This window comes from Mesoplodon densirostris, chromosome 4, assembly GCF_025265405.1.
Source record: "Mesoplodon densirostris isolate mMesDen1 chromosome 4, mMesDen1 primary haplotype, whole genome shotgun sequence".
NCBI classification, from domain to species: Eukaryota; Metazoa; Chordata; class Mammalia; order Artiodactyla; family Ziphiidae; genus Mesoplodon; species Mesoplodon densirostris.
The window spans coordinates 177,015,664-177,037,176 of NC_082664.1; positions in this window are offsets into that span (position 1 = coordinate 177,015,664).

Genomic DNA, 21,513 nt, shown 5'->3' on the forward strand with positions numbered 1-21,513 from the left:
AGGACTGCTTCTTCCCAGGACCACTAGGGCCCCTCTGCGTGGGAAGAGAACCTAAGAGCTCTGGACAAAGGCATCTGCCAGTCAGGTGGTGTACTGGCTCTCTGCCCAGGACAAATCCCTTGTTACGACCTTGAATGGAAGGCAGGCATCAGTACTGCTGAGTCATCAATCCTGGCTGGTAGTGTGGAAACTCAGGCAGCATCCTTTTTGCTGCTGCAGCAACCAGTGCTGTACTTCAGACTCCTTCCTATCCAAACCCAACTCCTTAACACAAGTATAAAAAGAAACACTGGCCTGAAGGTCTAGAGCCTGAAGGACCAGAACAAGTGATGGCCTGGTAGACTTTGGGCAATGAGCTTATTAGAAATGTAATATAATTGAGTTTTCCTTTCTGATTCACCCCTTTTTGTTGGCATGGATTCCTGGAGAGACAGGGAAATTCTAGGGGCATATACAGTGGGCAGGAGGTGAAAGTTGTTGGAGTATCTGTAAAGCCGTTTGAAATGAAATCAATCTGGGATGCTGCTCAACTTTCCCAGGTCCTTAGGTAGTCGGTGCATTGACATCTTATTGAATAGAATGGGGACAAGTCTACGAGGCGGGGCAGCAAGAAGTGCACTCAGACAGAATTCAAAAAGGTTCTAAAAGGAAGGAGCGGGGACCTGGAACAAGAGGGAGGCATTAGAGCAAACTCCAACTCAACAAGTCAGACTGCCTGCTGACACCTCTACTTCTGGACTCAGAGGCTCAAAATACATAGTGAGAGTCCATACAAATCCACCTGGAAGGCCAGCTTTCAAATGTCAGGGGATGTGTTCCTAGCGAGTTTGAATTCCGTTAGTGATTTTGTAGACAGGGCCAATCCTAAGCAAAGTCTGCTCGAGTCTGTGTCCCCAGTGCTCTAGTGACTCTGGTCCTGGGACTCCATTGTTCTCCAAGTCCCCACACAGGCTTAAGGACCATCAGCTTCAGGACCCCTGAACACCTGTTTTCATGGGAACCCCTCACTCCTTCCCCAAGCTCCCTCCTTCACCACTGTGTTTATATCCTCTTGGAGCACATTTCCTGTTTTACCACATATGGTTATCTATTACCATGCCTAGGGAGCCCACCAACCAATATATCCTGTGGCAGAACCAAGTCTTCCGCATCTTTATGTTCTTCTGCACTTCCCTGAAGATGGTGATGCTCAATAAAGGTTTGCAAAATTAATTCAAATCATGAAAATATGGCCAACATATCATACTAACGAATTGTCTCTAATAGAATTCCAATCTGCGTGACACCTGAGTATAGTAAAGAAAAACTTTTTGTACCTGGAAGTCTTTTCTTGTGGGACTCATCAACTTCTGCAGACATGCGTAAACTTGTAAGCATTCTTTGAAGGGTACTTGAGGGACGTAAACCACCAAGAAACTGAAATCACTCTTTGCTCCCTGGAACATAAAATATAAACAATAAAGAATTTTCTCTTTTAACAGAAATTTGACATTTTATGATTCATAATCGTAAATCACAGTACAGTACTCTTTGTCTTCTCCCAACAGTAACTTGAATTTTCAGTAATTCATAAAAATGTTCATCTTCCAGACTACCAAAATTATTACGAATTGTTTATTTTTAGATAGTTAACTTTTTTTAGACAATAAGCCCTTGTAGATCAACTTTGCTTACCATTATTTTTTTAATAGATCTTTATTGGAGTATAATTGCTTCCCAATACCGTGTCAGTTTCTGTTGCACAACAAAGTGAATCAGCCATATGCATACACACGTCCCCATATCCCCTCCCTCTTGAGACTCCCTCCAAACTTCGCTATCCCACCCCTCTAGGTCATTGCAAAGCACTGAGCTGATCTCCCTGTGCTACGCTGCTGCTTCCCACCAGCCGACTATTTTACATTTGGTAGTGTATATATGTGGATGCTACTCTCACTTCGCCCCAGCTTTGCCCTCCCACCCCATGACATCAAGTCCATTCTCTATGTCTACCTCTTTATTCCTGCCCTGAAGCTAGGTTCATCATTACCATTTTTTTTTATTCCATATATATGCATTAGCATACAGTATTCATTTTTCTCTTTCTGACTTACTTCACTCTGTATGACAGACTCTAGGTCCAACCACCTCACCACAAATAACTCAATTTCATTTCTTTTTATGGCTGAGTAGTATTCCATTGTATCTACATACTACATCTTCTGTATCCATTTGGTCTGTCAATAGGCATTTAGGCTGCTTCCATGACCTGGCTATTGTAAATAGTGATGCAATGAACATTGTGGTGTATGTCTCTTTTTGATTTATGGTTTTCTCAGGGTATATGCCCAGGAATGGGATTGCTGGGTCATATGGTAGTTCTATTTTTAGTTTTTTAAGGAACCTCCATACTGTTTTCCATAGTGGTTGTATCAATTTACATTCTCATCAACAGTGCAAGAGGGTTCCCTTTTCTCCACACCCTTTCCAACACTTATTGTTTCTAGCTTTTTTGATGATGGTCATTCTGACTGGTATGAGGTGATACCTCATCGTAGTTTTGATTTGCATTTCTCTAATAATTAGTGATGTTGAGCATCTTTTCATGTGCTTGTTGGCCATCTGTATGTCTTCCTTGGTGAAATGTCTGTTTAGATCTTCTGCCCATTTTTGAACTGGATTGTTTGTTTTTTTGATATTGAGTACCATGAGCTTTTTGTATATTTTGGAGATTAATCCTTTGTCCGTTGTTTCATTTGCAAATATTTTCTCCCATTCTGAGGGTTGTCTTTTTGTCTTGCTTATGGTTTCCTTTGTTGTTCAAAAGCTTTTAAGTTTAATTAAGTCCCACTTGTTTATTTTTGTTTTTATTTCTGTTACTCTAGGAGGTGGGTCAAAAAAGATCTTGCTGTGGTTTATGTCAAAGAGTGTTTTTCCTGTTTTCCTCTAAAAGTTTTATAGTGTCTGGTCTTACATTTAAGTCTTTAATCCATTTGGAGTTTTTTTTTTCTATGGTGTTAGGTAGTGTTCTAATTTCATTCTTTTACATGTAGCTGTCCAGTTTTCCCAGCACCACTTATTGAAGAGGCTGTCTCTTCTCCATTGTATGTTCTTGCCTCCTCTGTCATAAATTAGCTGCCCATATGTGCGCGGGTTTACCTCTGGGCATTCTACCCTGTACCATTGATCTATATTTCTGTTTTTGTGCCAGTATCATATTGTCTTGATTACTGTAGCTTTGTGGTATAGTTTGAAGTCAGGGAGCCTAATTCCTCCAACTCCATTTTTCTTTCTCAAGATTGCTTTGGCTATTCAGAGTCTTTTGTGTTTCCATATGAATTGTAAGATTTTTTTGTTCTAATTCTGTGAAGAATGCCACTGTTAGTTTGATAGGGATTGCATTGAATCTGTAGATTGCTTTGGGTAGTATAGTCATTGTCACAATATTGATTCTTCCAATCCAATAACATGGTATATTTCCCCATCTGTTTATGTTATCTTTGATTTCTTTCATCAGTGTTGTATAGTTTTCTGAGTACAAGTCTTTTGCCTCTTTAGGCAGGTTTATTCCTAGGTATTTTATTCTTCTTGTTGCAATGGTAAATGGGAGTGTTTCCTTAATTTCTCTTTGTGATTTTTCATTGTTCGTGTATAGGAAAGCAAGAGATTTCTGTGCATTAACTTTGTATCCTGCAACCTTACCAAATTCACTAATTAGTTCTAGTAGCTTTCTGGTGGCATCTTTAGGATTTTCTATATATAGTATCATGTCATCAGCAAATGGTGACAGTTTAACTTCCTCTTTTCCAATTTGTATTCTTTTTATTTCTTTTTCTTCTCTGATTGCTGTGGCTAGGACTTCCAAAAGTATGCTGAATTAGAGTGGTGAGAGTGGATATCCTTGTCTTCTTCCTGATCCTAGTGGAAATGCTTTCAGTTTTTCACCATTAAGTATGATGCTTGTAGTGGCTTTGTCATATATGGACTTTATTATGTTGAGGTAGGTTCCCTCTATGTCCATTTTCTGGAGAGTTTTTATCACAAATGGGTGTTGAATTTTGTCAAAGGGCTTTTTCTGCATCTATTGAGATGATCATATGTTTTTTATTCCTTAAACTGTTCATGTGGTGTATCACATTGATTGATTTGCATATACTGAAGAATCCTTGCATCCCTGGGATAAATCCCACTTGATCATGGTGTATGATCATTTTAATGTGCCGTTGGATTCTGTTTGCTAGTATTTTGTTCAGGATTTTTGCATCTATGTTCATCAGTGATATTAGTCGATAATTTTCTTTTCTTGTGATATCTTTTTCTGCTTTTGCTATCACAGTGATGGTGGCTTTGTATAATGAATTTGGAAGTGTTTCACCCACTGCAATTTTTTGGAAGAGTTTGAGAATGATCAGTGTTAGCTGTTCTCTAAAATGTTTGATAGAATTCACCTGTGAAGTCATCTGGTCCTGGACTTCTGTTTGTTGGAAAATTTTTAATTACAGTTTCAATTTCATTACTCGTGATAGGTCTGTTTATATTTTCTAATTCTTCCTGGTTCAGCCTTGAAAAATTGTGCCTTTCCAAGAATTTGTCCATTTCTTCATGGTTGTCCATTTTATTGGCATATAGTTGTTTGTAGTAGTCTCTTACAATCCTTTGTATTTCTGCAGTGTCAGTTGTGATTTTCGTTTTTCATTTCTAATTTTATTGATTTGCATCCTCTCCCTTTTTTTATTGATGAGTCTGGCTAAGGGTTACCAATTTTGTTTATCTTCTCAAAGAACCAGCTTTTAGTTTTATTGATCTTTGCTACTGTTTTCTTCGTTTCTATTTATTTCTGCCCTGATCTTTATCATTTCTATCTTTCTACTGGATAAAACTTTGGGTTTTCTTTGTTCTTCTTTCTCTAGTTGTTTTAAGTGTAGGGTTAGATTGTTTATTTGAGCTGTTTCTCGTTTCTTGAGGTGAGACTGAATTGCTATAAACTTCCCTCATAGAACTGCTTTTGCTGCGTCTCATAGGTTTTGGGTCTTCGTGTTTTCATTGTCATTTGTTTCTATGTATTTTTAAATTTCTTCTTTGATTTCTTCAGTGATCTCTTGGTTATTTAGTAGCACACTGTTTAGCCTCCATGTATTTGTGGTTTTTACAGTTTTTTTCCTGTAATTGATTTCCAATCTCATAGCATTGTGGTCAGAAAAGATGCTTGATATGATTTCAGTTTTCTTAAGTTTTCTGAGGCTTGATTTGTGACCCAAGATGTGATCTATCCTGGAGAATGTTCTGTGTGAACTTGAGAAGAAAGTGTATTCTGCCACTTTTGGGTGGAATAGGCTATAAATATCAATTAGATCTATCTGATATATTGTGTCATTTAAAGCTTATGTTTCCTTATTTATTTTCTGTTTGGATGATCTGTCCATGGTGTAAGTGGAGTGTTAAAGTCCCCTACTATTATCGTGTTACTGTTGATTTCTCCTTTCATGGTTGTTAGCATTTGCCTTATGTACTGAGGTGCTCCTATGTTGGGTGCATAAACCTTTATAATTGTTATATCTTCTTCTTGGATTGATCCTTTGATCATTATGTAGTGTCCCTCCTTATCTCTTGTAACAGTCTTTATTTTAAAGTCTATTTTATCTGATATGAGTATTGCTACTCCAGCTTTCTTTTGATTTCCATTTGCATGGAATATCTTTTTCCATCCCTTCACTTTCAGTCCATATGTGTCCCTAGGTCTGAAGTGGGTCTCTTGTAGACAGCATATATTTGGGTCTTGTTTTTGTATCCATTCAGCCAGTGTGTGCCTTTTGGTTGGGGCATTTAATCCATTTACATTCAAGGTTATTATTGTTATGTATGTTCCTATTACCATTTTCTTAATTGTTTTGGGTTTGTTTTTGTGGGTCTTTTTCTTCTCCTGTGTTTCCCGCTTAGAGAAGTTTCTTTAGCATTTGTTGTAATGCTGGTTTGGTGGTGCTGAATTCTCTTAGCTTTTGTTTGTCTGAAAAGCTTTTGAGTTATCCATCAAATCTGAATGAGATCCTTGCTGGGTAGAGTAACCTTGGTTGCAGGTTTTCCCTCTTTCATCACTTTAAGTATATCCTGCCACTCCCTTCTGGCCTGCAGTTTCCACTGAAAAAATCAGCTGATAATCTTATGGGGATTTCTTTGTATGTTATTTTTTTGTTTTTCCCTGCTGCTTTTAATATTTTTTCTTTGAATTTTTGTTAGTTTGATTAATATGTGCCTTGGTGTGTTTCTCCTAGGGTTTATCCTGTATGGGACTCCCTGTGCTTCCTGGACTTGGGTGACTATTTCCTTTCCCATGTTAGGGAAATTTTCCACTGTAATCTCTTCAAATATTTTCTCAGACCCTTTCGTTTTCTCTTCTTCTTCCGGGACCCCTAGAATTCGAATGTTGGTGTGTTTAGTGTTGTCCCAGAGGTCTCTGAGATTGCCTTCTTTTCCTTCTTTTTTCTTTATTCTGCTCCTTGGCAGTTATTTCCACCATTTTGTCTTCCAGCTCACTTATTTGTTCTTCTGCCTCCGTTATTCTGTTATTGATTCCTTCTAGTGTATTTTTCATTTCAGTTATTGTGTTGTTCATCTCTGTCTGTGTGTTCTTTAGTTCTTCTAGATCTTTGTTAAACATTTCTTGTATTTTCTCAATCCGCGCTCCCATTCTATTTCCAAGATTCTGGATCATCTTTACTATCATTACTCTGAATTCTTTTTCAGGTAGATTGCTTATTTCCTCTTCATTTATTTGGTCTTGTAGGTTTTTACCTTGCTCCTTCATCTGTGACATATTTTTTTGCCGTCTCTTTTTTTTTTTTTTATGAGTGGGATTGAGTTCCTGTTTTACTGGTTGTTTAGCCTGAGGTTTCTAACATTGCAGTTTGTAGGCTATTGGGTAGAGCTAGGTCTTGGTGCTGAGATGAGGAAACCCATGACCCCTCACTCTGATGAATATTCCCTGGGGTCTGAGGTTCTCTGTTAGTCCAGTGGCTCAGACTTGGAGCTCCCACCACAGGAGCCTCCGCCTGACCCTGGGCTCATGAATCAAGATCCTGCAAGCCGCATGGGGTGGCAAAGAAAAAAAAAGAGAACAAATTAAAAAATAAAATTAGACTAGGAAACTAACAGATATGTTAGAAAGAATGTAAAGATAAAAATATAGATGAATCATCAACTGGAAGGTACATCAGTACCACAATAGTAAGAAAGAGGAGGAGGGAAAAGAAAAAAGAAAAAAAAAGGGTCAGGGGGAAGGCCTTGGCTGTGGAGGGTGGGGCCTAAGCAAGGGTGAGGTTTGGGCAGTGGGTGGGGCCAATGCTCAGGACCCACAGGGCTGGAAAAGGCCCTGGGGGCTCTGGGGGATGGGACTTAGGCTCAAGGTACAGAATGGGCCCAGGCGTACCCCCCATCCCTGGTCTCAGAGGGCAGGGGACCTCACCTGGGAGCCCAGCAGGCTTCCTGGGCTCGAGTGGGCAGGGCAAACACCCTCTGCTCCTCTCCTGCTCCTCCTACAGGGCCCCCTGCCTGCCTCTCCTGATCTCCCCAGCCTCCCTCCTATGCCCTCAAGGACCCACGTGGCCTAGAGGGGGATTTGGAAGGAGGGGGAACTGGCTTGGGAGCTCAGCAGGCTCCCTGGCCCATGTGGGCCAGGGGATCACCCTCCACTCCTCTCCCGCTCTTCCCCAAGTGTCCCTCCCACCAGCCTCTCCTGGTCTCCCCAGCCTCAGGGGCACCGATCTTGTCTGGCCTCCACTTCTCCTCCCCCCTCGGTCCCCCTGTGTCCTACTGGTTCACTCTGGGGTTCCTCTCCTCTCCCTGGGGGTCAGAGTCCCCCACCAGCAGCCGGCAGACGCCCTAGCTGTTGGGAGACGCTAACTCTGCATCTTCCCACACCGCCATCTTGACTCCACCCCTACTTTGCTTCCCTTTACCATTGTGCCCTTTTGTACTCTCATGACTCCCATGTCAGTACAGAGTCCTAACCTGTTACCATTAAGTTATTATAGATGGTTTTAATTCATTTTCTTCAAGAAGCAAATTAGAGAAAATTATTTCTATTTGTCTAAACTTCAATAAATGCAAATTTACATGTTCAAGCCAAAGAAGAGTTTTTCCCATTTGCTTCTTCTGCTTTATATATAAATTGGTTCTTGTTCATAATTAAGGTTTTTTTTGTTTTTTTTTTTTTGTGGTACGCGGGCCTCTCACTGCTGTGGCCTCTCCCGTTGCGGAGCACAGGCTCCGGATGCACAGGCCCAGCAGCCATAGCTCATGGGCCCAGCTGCTCCACGGCATGTGGGATCCTCCCAGACCGGGGCACGAACCCGCATCCCCTGCATCGGCAGGCGGACTCTCAACAACTGAGCCACCAGGGAAGCCCCATAATTAAGTTTTAATACACGAACAAAGTCTCTGCTTATATAAGCACAGAGGTGATGGATTGATGGGTAGAAAGACAGATTAGAGACAGACATAAATACATACAATAAATACATACAGACATAAATACATACAAGCATAAGCATACAAGCAGTTGAATTTATATTATACGTTCATATTATATAAAGGCAAAATTCCAATCAATTTTGGAAATTTTCTTACAGGTGGTGAGATATGACTTAGACATGGAAAAGAATGGAAGGATAAAAGGTTTACCAGAGGGAGATTACCCACCAAAGGAAGGGTTGTGGAGGGAACAGTGATGAGCCTTGATGCATGAGTGAGTGATGACAAAGGGATACAGTGAAGGAAGTCAGGGCAAAACAGTGAGTTTTAGTCTTAATTATGTTGACTAAGATCATTAAAGATCAGTGCCAGTGAATCAGTAGGGATTCATTTATTGTAGGTATTATTTCATTCATTTTTCTAGCAGTTTCAGAAGAAATACTGTTTATATATAATGGCATATATTCAATTATGGATAAATATAATTTACTTGCAAACACAGAAATCCCTTATAGTTTAGTAGTAAATTATATTCATGACAATTATATTTGAGGAGAGAGAAAGAGAGAAGATCCCCCAGATACTCACATTGTAGGTTTAGATTCATTCTATCAAAAGATATAGAAAGTAATATTACACGATAAGCTATTTGAGAAATGAACTTTTTTTTTGTATTGTTTTGTTTTGGTTTTGTACTGAAGTTTTCTCACAACAGAATAAGGTATTTTCCCAGCACTCCACCATTTAAGAAGATAGTCCAAGGCCTTTGAACTCTAGAAATCAAAACTTATCTTGCCTGGGAGGAGTTAGATTTTATTTTTAAAATTGTGGGCTACCGGACTTCCCTGGTGGCGCAGTGGTTGAGAGTCCGCCTGCTGATGCAGGGGACACAGGTTCGTGCCCTGGTCCAGGAAGATCCCACATGCCACGGAGCGGCTGGGCCCGTATGCCATGGACGCTGAGCCTGCTCATCTGGAGCCTGTTGCTCTGCAACGGGAGAGGCCACAACAGTGAAAGGCCCGCGCACCGCAAAAAAAAAAAAAAAAAAAAAATTGTGGGCTACCAAGGTAAGAGAGGTCACCTGTCCAAAAGAGGAGAGTGCTGAGGATTGGAAGAGAGGGAACTGGCCCAACCCTGTCTTGACTCCTCAGGAATGAACAAGGCGAACAGAGCGTGCAGGGACAGTTCTTTGTACAACTGGTGGGGACATGCCCTCTGTCCCCAGGCAGCTCCTTGGAGACAGAATGACAGGCTGGACACTAAGCCTGCAGCTTTACAAGCTGTGACAAGGGTCCTTTCTGGCCAAGCCTGTGGTTGGGAGAAGACCTTAGCAAAGAGCTCTCTGCAGCTCTCCCAGTGCAGCTGGGAGATCAGGGACCAGGGCAGCAAAGGTACCAATGTAGCAGGCATTGCCATGGCAACAACTGTGTAACTATAAGGATGCTTTGGTTGTAAGCAAAAAAAGCAATGGCAGTGATTAAAAAGGGCGTCTCACAGAACCAGAGAGAAAACTGAAAACCGAGGTCTCCAAAAGGACAGAAATCAGGGAAGTTCAGGGTATCAAGGTAACCAGTGATGTCCACTCTCCTTGGGGTCCCACTGTTGGGATGCTTTGGTTTCAACTATTTTCTGTCCAGATATCAAGTACTCAGCTGCAATTCAAACTTTCAAAATCATACTCAATTCAAAATTGAGGATGACTGGCTTAGTGGGGTGGCTGCCCACCCCCTTGGCCAAGGAAGGGCAGGGCACTTCGCTCACAATCCCCCCCAAGCAGTATGCATACAACTAAGGGGGAGTGATTTCCCAAATGAACACGAGAGGCTGTTTGCTAAAACAAAGGAACAAACTGGCAAAAACACAGGTGTCTGCTACAGAAAGGGGCCCCTGTGAGCTAAGGAAAAGGCCCTTCCAATTTTTCCCACAGTCACATAAGAGCCAGGATATTTTATCACCCAGTGTCCTACAGGGGTGCTTCCTAGTGATTGATATTCACTTGTGATCTATGATAATAATGGCATCTTGAGCCATTTTTATCTCAGTTTAGAAAAATAAAGCAATGAGACATTTCTTGTGCCCAAGCGTAGTGGGGGGGAATTCATTCTAGTACGTTCCAGCGTAGTTGTTGGTGATTTTCCACTTATTTTTCCACTTCCACTTTGTACCCTTCATTGAACCCCAGGAGGCTGACCTATGTAGGCTGTATGTGAGCTCCTTGCCCTGTGGTTTCTGGCTGGGTTGGCTCAATGAGGGGAAGAGGTTGGGGGGCAGGAAGAATTTGAGGTTAGGGTGTTTTCCCCCAGCCCCTCCCTGCTGGGTGCCATGGGGTGGCTGCTTCTCTGAACTGAAGGTCACAGCTCCAGCCAGGTAGCCTCACCTTACAATCCCTCTCCCCAGAGCTCGCAGCATTGCTCCCTCCTCTGGCCCCTTCATCTCACCAAAAGATGCTTAACAGTTCCTTGTTGGTACCCCTATACCACTCGCCTCCACTTTATAAAAATCGCTTTAATTAACTCACCAGTTAGAGGAGTCCATCTGTTTCCTGCCTGGACCCTGCCTGATACACATAGTAAAAATGAATTCAAGTCGAGGAATCAAGGAAGCGAGAGCCAGCTTGACTCAACCAATCACATCCTGTTGTCAAGTGCAAGAGCCAGCCTCTCCTTTGCCCAAGATTAAAAATGATCTGAGCAGCTGCAGCAGCAAATTTATGTCTGTCAAAGAGCTTAGGAAAGATCAGAGAGCAGCTTTCAGTGCAGCTTGCTTTTCAGGAGAACGTGGAGCCCACCGTCACGGGAGCCCGTGAAAACCCCCGCTCTTTACCTCCCACCAAAGCAAGACAAGTGCACTGAGCTCAACTGTCATTCTCACACTTGAGGAAGGGGCAAGATGGCGCCTGGGTTTGGGCACCATGGCAACGTCACACTCTCCCTCACCAGATCACACAGGTGCCATTGCCAGAGCCCATCCACACGCCACTGGCTGCTGTGGGCTGTGCCACGGCAATCTCAGAAGGCTTGTGCCCCGGTTGCCATAGTGGAAGAGAGTGGCTAGACAACACACATTACATATGTGTGAGTGTGCACTGGTGCCAGTTAGCAGCATGTGTTGTTGGTCCTATTTCAAAAGCACCCGACAGTCAGATGCACCAGGGGAGAGAAGAATGTGCTGCCGAATCAGAGGTAGACTAAGAGGCTGGATGCCATGCGGTGCTGTCGTTAGACAGAGCTGCAGCCTGTCCCAGGAATAGAACTGTGAGAACAAAAGTGAGAGCAAAGGGAGGAGGGGCTTAGAGGTTCCGAGAATCACCTTCTGCCTCAAACATGTTGGAAAGGCAGACTAACCAACCGGCTGGTAGTTTTTCCTATGGACTGGGAAATAGATGCTGTGAATTGTCAGAGCTTTTGAAACCGGTGCTAATGTTACCTTCAGGAAGGAAAGGGCAGGAAGGAGTTAAATCTCTAAACCCAAGATGCCTAGGGGTCAAGGAGTGAGACACAGGTAGAACTGAACAGTATGCCAAAAGAAGACACTATGGAGAAGTTCAGAGATGGGGAAGACCCTCTAGACTGACCTGGAGGACTTTCTCTTCCGGACACAAGCCAAGCAGGAAAGAAACACCCTTCCACCTCATGTTCAGTGCTACGAGCTGGCTCACTCAACACCCATTCCTGAGACTCAGATGTCAAAAACTATATTTCTCAGACTCTCCTGCATCCCAGCAAAGGGGGCTTGGACTTCAAGATGTCTTTGGGGGGAGGGGGGAGGGAGACACAATTCAACCACCGCAGTCTTCTTTTTCCTTTGGAAAGGAGGATTGAAGTTCACTCCAGATTCTTGCTGTGGTGATGGCTGTGTAGTTGGGTGGTTGCTGAGTTAATTGAAAAACATTTCAACTTTCACTCAATAGAATGTGTCTAGCCTTCTCAATTTATCCTTTTGTTGCCTTTGAAACATCTCAGAGCTTCAATAACCACTATGGTATACAAGAACTCTACGATGCAAACTAAAAATACACTACATAGAGAAAATAAAGAAAAAGCAAATGAATCAAGGGGTATGCTATGTACATGGATGGTAGGATGTGATATTATAATTAAATGTTCTCCTAATATGTAAGTTTAATGCAATCCCAATCGAAATGCCAGAATTTTTTTTAAGAAATTGATAAACTGATCCTAAAATTCATAAGAAAATACAAAAGGCCGGAAAGAGCAAAGGCAGATAGCTGGCAAAACGTTATTTCTGGGTGTGTCTGTAAGGGTGTTTCCAGAAGAGATGAGCATTTGAATTGGTGGACTGAGGAAAGACCACCCTCCCCAGCACGCCTGGGTGGGCATCATCCAATCTACTGAGTGTTCGAATAGAACAAAAAGGTGAAGGAAGGGCAACTTCATTGATTCTCTCTCTCTCTCCCTTTCCTTGAGGTGGGACATCTATCTTCTCCTGCCCTCAGACGTCAGAGCTCCTGATTCTCAGGCTTTCAGACTCACACTGAATTATGCCACTGGCTTTCCTGGATCTCCAGCTCACAGGTGGCAGATCATGGAAACTCTCAGCCTCCATAATCACATGAGACAATTCCTATAATAAATCTCCTCCTATATATCTATATCTGTATATCCATACATCTCTCTCTCTACCTATCTATCTATGGGGCGGGAACAGGGGGGAGAGAGAGATACAGATACACACTATTGGTTCTGTTAGGTGAGGTCCTTTAACAGGACACATTCCCCAGGTTGTAGGATGGTAGATAGGCAAGTCCTGAAGTTGGGGTAGGTATCTATTAGTATGGGTCCATAAAAGGTTGCGAGTTAGTTCTAGGGCTTGGAGGTAAGAGCCCAGAGAAGGAGGTTTCACGGTAGAAAAGGGAATAAGAAGAGTATATGAGTTCAAAGGGACTGAGGTATGAGGGGCCTTCAGAGCAGTCTGGAGTCGGCAAAGGGCATAGGGAAGGAGTGCTAGCCAGCTCTGAGTGCAAAGGCAAACATGGTAAGTTATCTTTTTAAGAGAAGAGTGAGCCTTTTCTATTTTAGCTGCAATTGCGGATGTCAGGCTGTATGTAGTTTGTATTTAACGTCTAAAGCTTGAGACACCTGTTGGGTAATTTGAGAGGTGAAAGCTGGGTGGTATTTTTGTCTCAAGACTCCCAGGGCGACCCCTCTTCACTCATGGGTGTACAGTAAGAAGGGCTTATCTAAGTTTGGGAGGGCCAGGGCAGGGGCACAGGTGAGGGCTGTCTGGAGTGAGGTAAAGGCTGACTGGAGAGGGGAGCTCCATTCCAGGGGTTCGTCTTCGGGTCCTTAGAGGGCCATGTAGAGAGGTTTTGCTGTAAGGCCACAGTGGGGATCCAGATGCAAAAGTAACCGGTGAGGCCCAGCAAGGCCCTTAATTCCTTTCTGTTATGGGGCGGAAGGAGAAAGGCTATAAGCCCTTTGTAATGAGTAGTGATTGTTCATTGTCCTGGGGACAAGAGAAATCCTAGACATTTGGCTGTGACCTGATTAACCTGTGCTTTGGAAGGAGAGACTCAGTAGCCTCGGAGAGCCAAGTCGGTGAGGGGGGCTATGGTTTGGGGAAGGGAGGCTTTGTGGTCTGGGCTGCCGGAAGGAGGTCATCAGCCTATTGAATAAGAGTGCTGCCCGGAAGTGACAGGGTGGATAAGTCAGAGGCTAGGGCTTGACCAAAGAGGTGCGGGCTATCCCTAAATCGCTGGGGGAGGGAGGTCCCGGTGAGATGTTGAGAGCGGGGGGGTGTCAGGGTCCATCCACATAAGAGCAAATATGCCTTGAGAACCTTGGGAGAGAAGGATAGTAAGGAAAGCATCTTTTAGATCGAGGACTATAAAGACCTGAGTGCTAAGAGGAATTGAACTGAGGATGGTATAGGGATTTGGGATTACAGGGTGGAGAGGGACCAGTGCCTCATTAATCATGTGCAGGTCCTGTACTAGACGCTAGGGGCCATCTGCCTTCTTAAAAGGTAGAATAGTGGGGCTTCCCTGGTGGCGCAGTTGTTAAGAATCCGCCTGCCAATGCAGGGGACACGGATTCGAGCTCTGGTCCAGGAAGATCCCACATGCTGCAGAGCAACTAAGCCCGTGCACCACAACTACTGAGCCTGCGCTCTAGAGTCCGTAAGCCACAACTACTGAGCCCACGTGCCACAACTACTGAAGCCCGCATGCCTGGAGCCCGTGCTCCACAACAAGAGAAGCCACTGCAATGAGAAGCCCGTGCACCACAAGGAAGAGTAGCCCCTGCTTGCTGCAAATAGAGAAAGCCTGCATGCAGCAACCAAGACCCAACACAGCCAAAAAATAGATAAATAAAATACTTAAAAAAAAAAACAGGTAGAATCAGGGTGTATAAGGGAGTTGGTGGGTCTAAGGAGTCCAGCATTCAGAAATTTATCAGTGAGGGGTTTGAGTCCCCTAAGATCTTCCAGTTTTATAGGATACTGAGAGCGGCGGGGTAAGTGAGAGGGGTCCCTCATGGTGATAGCGACAGGAGTTTGGTGAGAGGCCCTCCCGGGGGTGTTAATGTCCCATACAACTGAGGGAACCTGTTTACGTATTTCTGGTGGGAGAGGGGAGGACTGAGCATCAGAAGGAGTCTCCTAAGATTCCAAGGAAGGAGGCTTGTGGCTGGAGAATTAGCTGAGTCCCTAGTTTGGTCATAAGGTCCCTGCCTAGGAGGGGGATGGGACAATTGGGAAGGACGAGGAAGGAGTGTGAAAAGATCTGATCTCCCACTGAGCATGGTAAGTCAAAAGTTCGGAGCGTAAGTTGGGGTTTACCTTCTACTCCAATGATGGTGATAGGTGAGGGAATCAAGGGACCCGAAAACTCGGGAAGAGCAGTTAGTGGCTCCAGTATCAATTAAGAAATTGGTTTTCTTACCTGCTATGGATAGAGTTACCCGAGGCTCGGCCAAGTACATTTTATATCATGGAGCCAGGTCCAGCGTCGGGGTCTGTCAGTCCAAAGACTGTAGAAGTCCTTGAAGATCCATGGGAATGGGGGAGGTCCTAGCAGGAGGGTTCCCCAGTTCCAGAAGGAGATTTTGTGCCCTCTTATCAAGGAGAGGGCAATCCCACTTCCAGCGCCCCTTTAGTTTACAAAGTGGGCATGGTCCCAGGGGTAACCTTTCCTGGGGCGTTATCGACTCCAGTGCCCCAACTGTTTGTAGCTGAAGCAGGAGCCAGCATTGGAACCCAATGGCTGCTTTTCTTGTTGGTTGGCAGGCCTCGGATAAGTCTTATCCTGAAGGGTAAGGGTGCCTCCAATCACAGAGACAATCATTTGGAAAGACTGTTTCTGCTCTTGAGACCACTGTTGGTCTCATTCCCTCTTTTCCTCTCTTCCCCCGATTCACTCTGGAGTCAGGTGTCGTGCGAAGCCAAATTCCAACCCAGGTAGTGACAGACCCGACCTTGGGTTTTCTGCCACCTAGATGCTGCCACTATTCTCCCAAGAGAAAGCCCCGTCAAAGGTAATAAATTATGGTTTGGTGGATATCTTGGTGGGCGATGAGGAAGGTCGAGCCTGAGGTGGAGGCGAAAGGACTTCGGTTAGTGAAGATGCTCCCCGTATGGGCCACCAAAATGTTAGGTGAGCCGAGGCAGACAGACTTGCCATCTCCAGTAATTTTCCAGTTCTTGGGTGTCTGAAAGAGACTTAATAGGGGCCCTTGACAGGTGTTCCTCCATTCTGAAGCATGTTAGATGGGTTTACAGGTTCCATTTCTCTGGAGAAGCCTAGTACATCTAGGCAGCCACTAGGAAACGCTCACTGGCTGCCCTGCTTTCGCCAACAGGTGGTTCCTCTGCTCGTCTGTCAGGTCCCACCCAGGCTGTGGCAGGTCACAGGTACAGCGGCAGACAGCACTCTCCCCACCACAGTGACAGGCACGGTGCTACGGCTTCTGGTCCCACCACTGCCATATCCCAGACTACGTCAGAGCAGTTCACAAGCACGCCCCCTGGAGAAATTATGGTACAAGCCTACACTCCCAAACTTTCTCATCTCAGGACCCCTTTGTACACTTTTAAAATAGTTGAGGGACTTCCTTGGTGGTGCAGTGGTTAAGAATCCACCTGCCAATGCAGGGGACACGGGTTCGAGCCCTGGTCCGGGAAGATCCCACGTGCCGTGGAGCAACTGGGGCCGTGCGCCACCACTACTGAGCCCATGAACCACAACTACTGAAGCCTGTGCACCACAACTACTGAAGCCTGCGTGCCTAGAGCCTGTGCTCCGCAACAAGAGAAGCCACTGCAATGAGAAGCCTGCACCCCGCAACAAAGAGTAGTCCCTGCTCGCCGCAACTAGAGAAAGCCCGTGCGCAGCAACGAAGACCCAACGCAGCCATAATTAATTAATTGATTGATTGATTGATTGAGGGCCCCAGGGAGTTTTCATTTATGTGGATTTTATCTATTCATATTTTCCATAATAGAACTTAAAACTGATATTTTTTAAATAGCCACTTATTAATTTATTTAAAATAATAACATTTCCATCACCCAAATGACTCTTTTTCAATCCAAAAACATAATAAAAGTTCCTGGATTGTTGCAAAGACTCACTAGGAAATTCAAATGTCTTCTACTTAGCCACGCCAGCTATTGCTATTATTATACCCATCCGTCGTGTAGATGAGGAGATAGGGTAGAGAGGTTAAACAATTTGCCCAGGGACACAATGATAGAAAGTGACAGGCAGGCTTTGAACCCAAGTCTTAACCACAAGACACATTAGGTGTTTTCAGCCTCTGCTCTTTTTCTGTATCATCAGGTGCAAATATGAAGTCAAGAGAAAGTAGCCAAGTAGGACGCGCTTTGGAGAGCACCCTTGTGGAAGGGAGATTGCTAGCACCTCCCGTAACGTTAAGAGAACATGACAAATACACTATTGTTACATTTCAAGATCCACTGCCCCCCACACAAAGGCTACAATTACACTTAAATCTTAGCGTGCTAAACTGTAAAAGATCTTAGACATGGTAGTAACACCACACTACAGAGACCTTGGGAACTGCCATATACATCAGAGTCACCCACACATGGCTTCCAAATCAGATGCTTAAAAACAGTTATGCATCTTTTCTACTTCCCTGCTTCTCCCGCAACACCCAGTACCTTTCCCCTGGGGCTACCAAGAGCCTAGCCGAGCCCGCAGAGGCCACAGCAGTGCCAGTGTGGATCTCGCACGCTGGGAGCACAACACATGGGAATCCTTGTCCTCTCCATGGCAACAAAGGGTGGCCTCTCATACCCATGGTCTGTCCCGCTCCGTCCCCAGGCTCCTTCTCGCCCTCTCTCCCGGCTCCCCTCCCATCTTCCTGGCCTTTCGTGGACACTCATGGAGTTTTAACTTTGGATCTTCGGACCCCAAGTCTCTATCTGCTGCTTCAACCTCCCCATGAGCTTTGGACACGCACACCCAATGACATCTTCCCCCTGGCTGTCCCACGTGACCCTGGCTGTGCCCAGAACAGGTCTCTCACAAACCACTCAGTGAAGTGTGAGACATTTACCTCTTCCATACCTTTCAAACCATTCCCGATGCATGAGACCATCTTCTAGCTCAGGACGCCTTCCCACCCACGCACGAGCACGGTAGTCTCCTCACTCCCCAGCCCCACCCCGCCTCCAATCATTTCTTTATTTAATGAATTCCTTGTGAGCTCCCACTATATGCCAGGCACAAGGCTCAGTGGACAAAGGCTTACAATCTTGTCCACGTTCAATTCGCCATCCATGTTGCAAGTGGCGATTTCTAGTCTAAGCCCTCTTCTCTTTGAAGTAGTATATAGGAAACTGGTTAAGGGTGTGGGTTTTGGAGAAAGACCTGTGTATAAATCCCTGCTGTTCTACGCACTGGGTGTACAAGCTGTGGAAAGTCAACTTATACATTGGTTTCCTCTTTTGTAAAATGGAGGACAGTAATTCCTAACTCATAAGGTTAGGAATTCCAGAATTAAGTCTGTAAAGCACTTAGCATATTCTATAAATATAGCACATAGTAAGTACTCATTAAATGGCTATCATCATTATTACTAATGGCCCCTTAAAACCCTTCAACAGGGCTTCCCTGGTGGCACAGTGGTTGAGAGTCCACCTGCCGATGCAGGGGACACGGGTTCGTGCCCCGGTCCGGGAAGATCTCACGTGCCGTGGAGCGGCTGGGCCCGTGAGCCGTGGCCGCTGAGCCTGCGCGTCTGGAGCCTGTGCTCCGCAACGGGAGAGGCCACGACAGTGAGAGGCCCACGTACCGCAAAAAAAAAAAAAAACCCTTAAACAACATGTCATCACCAACAGAAAGTATTCTAAGCTCCCGAGAATGGCATTCAAGATTCCCCCCTAGTGTCTTCAGCCTTGTCACCGCATTCTACGTCTGCCATTAATTCAAGCCCCACCCAACTGCGTGGCTCTGTATAAACCACTCTCTCTTCCTGGAGTCCTCATCTCACCTTTTTCTTTCATGTTCCTCTTCCAGGAAGCCTTTCCCCATGCCCTAGGTGCTCTTCCTGTGTGACATGGACCCTGTGCACCCAGGTCCAGCTGCAACGTGGTGAAAAGATGAACGCACAGCCCACCTAGACTGTCCAGTTGGTACCCCCAAGAGGTACTGTTGTATGACCACCAAGTAGCCCCGCCTGACCCTCCTGAGGTCCCCCTCCGCACACGGCCTCCTCAGCTGGAGTGGGGCTGGACAGTGGCAAGGGAGATGACCAGCCTGATGACAACGATGGCATCCTGGTAGGGGCCCCTATGGCCCCTGAGGAGGTAGCCACCCACTGGCATCCAGGGCTCCATCAGCATCGCCTTCCCCTGTCCGGTCTGGGAACGGGAGCTTCCTCAGGATACCTGCCAGGCTGATACCCATTTGGACCCCCAGGCCCCCACCCATGGCTGCCCATGTCACGCTCTCCGATCACTGGGCGTGTCCCACTGAAGTTGCCTGGTTGCCCTCCGCCTGTAACCACAGGTGAGGCCAGGAGAAGGAAACGTTAATTCACCTTCACAGCCCAGCACCAAGCCCAGATGGGTGCGTCGGCAGCCATGGTCGAAATGCACAGTTATCTGCAGATTAGCCAAGCTCTCATCCTCAATTCAGGTAAAGCGTTGGCTGTAGAGAGCCCAGAGGCAGATGAGGGACTGGGACGCTCAGCTGTGAGCTTCTCCCACGTCCCCTTCTGAAGCCACAAGACCCGTCCAGCAGGGCTGACAGCTGCTTCCAGTCAACTGAGCCTTCAAGAGGTGCCACACCTGCAGCCAGGCCGCTGTCCCGAATAGGCCGAGCACATCACAGACCCTACAAAGCAACAGAAGCCATCCTCTGGGACTGAGCAGCCTCTATCCCATCCAATTGAAATAACACTGTCTCCAGGCTCGCGGGCGCTCCAGTTTAAAAACTCAGCCTACCATCTTAGGTATAGATGGAGTTATCTGCCGTTTTCAAATTAGCCTCCAGTGCTCACCATTAAGTCACCAAATCTTTCCCTGCCAAAACTCATATACCTTGATGCTGGAAGATTCCTTGTTTGATTATCTCCGGTAAATAGTTGATTTTCCCCAAAGTCGGCAGTCAGCCAATGACCTGCCCTCCGGCCTAGGTGATCAGCTGAGCTATTTCCTCACTCATGATGCTATTCGGAGCGCCCTGTCACCTGCCGAGGCCCCTATTCCCCTGCCAGGTCTGATGTCAGCAACAGGTGACTGTCAGGGGAACACAGGGGGAGAGTGTTGTAGACAATTTGTCTGCTATTCTCCCGGGTTCTGCTGTAGCACAGCGGAGGGGAAAGGGCTTTGGTGCCAGGCCGACCAGAGTTCAAATGCCAGCCCCACTGTATATCATCTGTATGACCTCAGGCAAGTTACTTATCCTCTCTGAATTCCAGTTTCTGCTTCTACAGAAATGGGGCTAACCAACCTCATCACTGGTGTGAGGATTACATGAGATAACATATATATAAAGTGCCTGGTACTTAAGACGCTTTAGATAAATGCTAGCTCCCTTTCCATTCCTTCCCCTCAGCTAGAATGGTATTAACTGGTATCATTAACACTGTATTTTGTGAAACTCTAAGAAAGTTAGAGCTGGAAAAACTTACTTGAGGGACTCTGGTGCAAGCTGCTTCACTTACAAAGGAAGATGAGGTCGAGATGAACCCCCTCCGAAAACATGGAAGAATTTACGGCTGTGCCACCTCTCCCCCTCCCTCTGGACCATACAGTGCCCTAGCACCCCAGTAGAGCTGGAAACCCTTCCCATCCGCCAGAGAGGGATTCTGCTTGGGGCCTCAGCACTGGCACGTATGGTTGCACAGGCCGTGCACTGCACAATTAACGGAGTGCATTCATAACAAAAAAAACGAAGTGGTACCCCCTGGGATTTTGAAACATGGATCCCTGGACTTCGCTACTTTGTCTTCTTAGGTGGAGCCAACGAGGGGGATAGACGCTTCACAGCTGGCTGCCCATGTGGAGCCCAGAATGCTGCAGAGAGCTGGCTGCGATGCCAGCCTCAGAAAATGAAGCAGAGATTCGGCAGCTTCTGACAGCTACCCAGCTTGGAAAGGGGGCCAGACTGTAACCACTCAATGGTAAACAGTTACGAAAACTCTGCTCTGAGGTCTCTGATAGACTGTTGCAAGGATGGGCCCTAATTTGTTCACACCCCCTGTCTCCATGGCTTCTGGTATCCCTTCCCCCACTGCCTCTGGGCTTGGCCATGTGACTTCCTTTGCACAGTAGGAAAGTAGGAAGGTCTTGTAGAATGCTTATGTCTCTGTGGTGCTCTTGGACCCTGGAGCCAATCTGTTAACACGCTCAAGCTACCTTACTAGAGCATCAGAGGCCATGCGGAAAGAGGCCCCAGCACCCAACCATCCAAGGCAGGCCTGTGACAGACCAGCCCTCCCCTAGCTGGCCCTCCAGCTGACCACAGACACATGAGTGAGCCCAGATGCGACCAGAACTGTCCAGCTAAGCCCAGCCCAAGTTGCCAACCTACAATATGATGAGCTACATAAATGATTATTATTTCAAGTCAGTAAG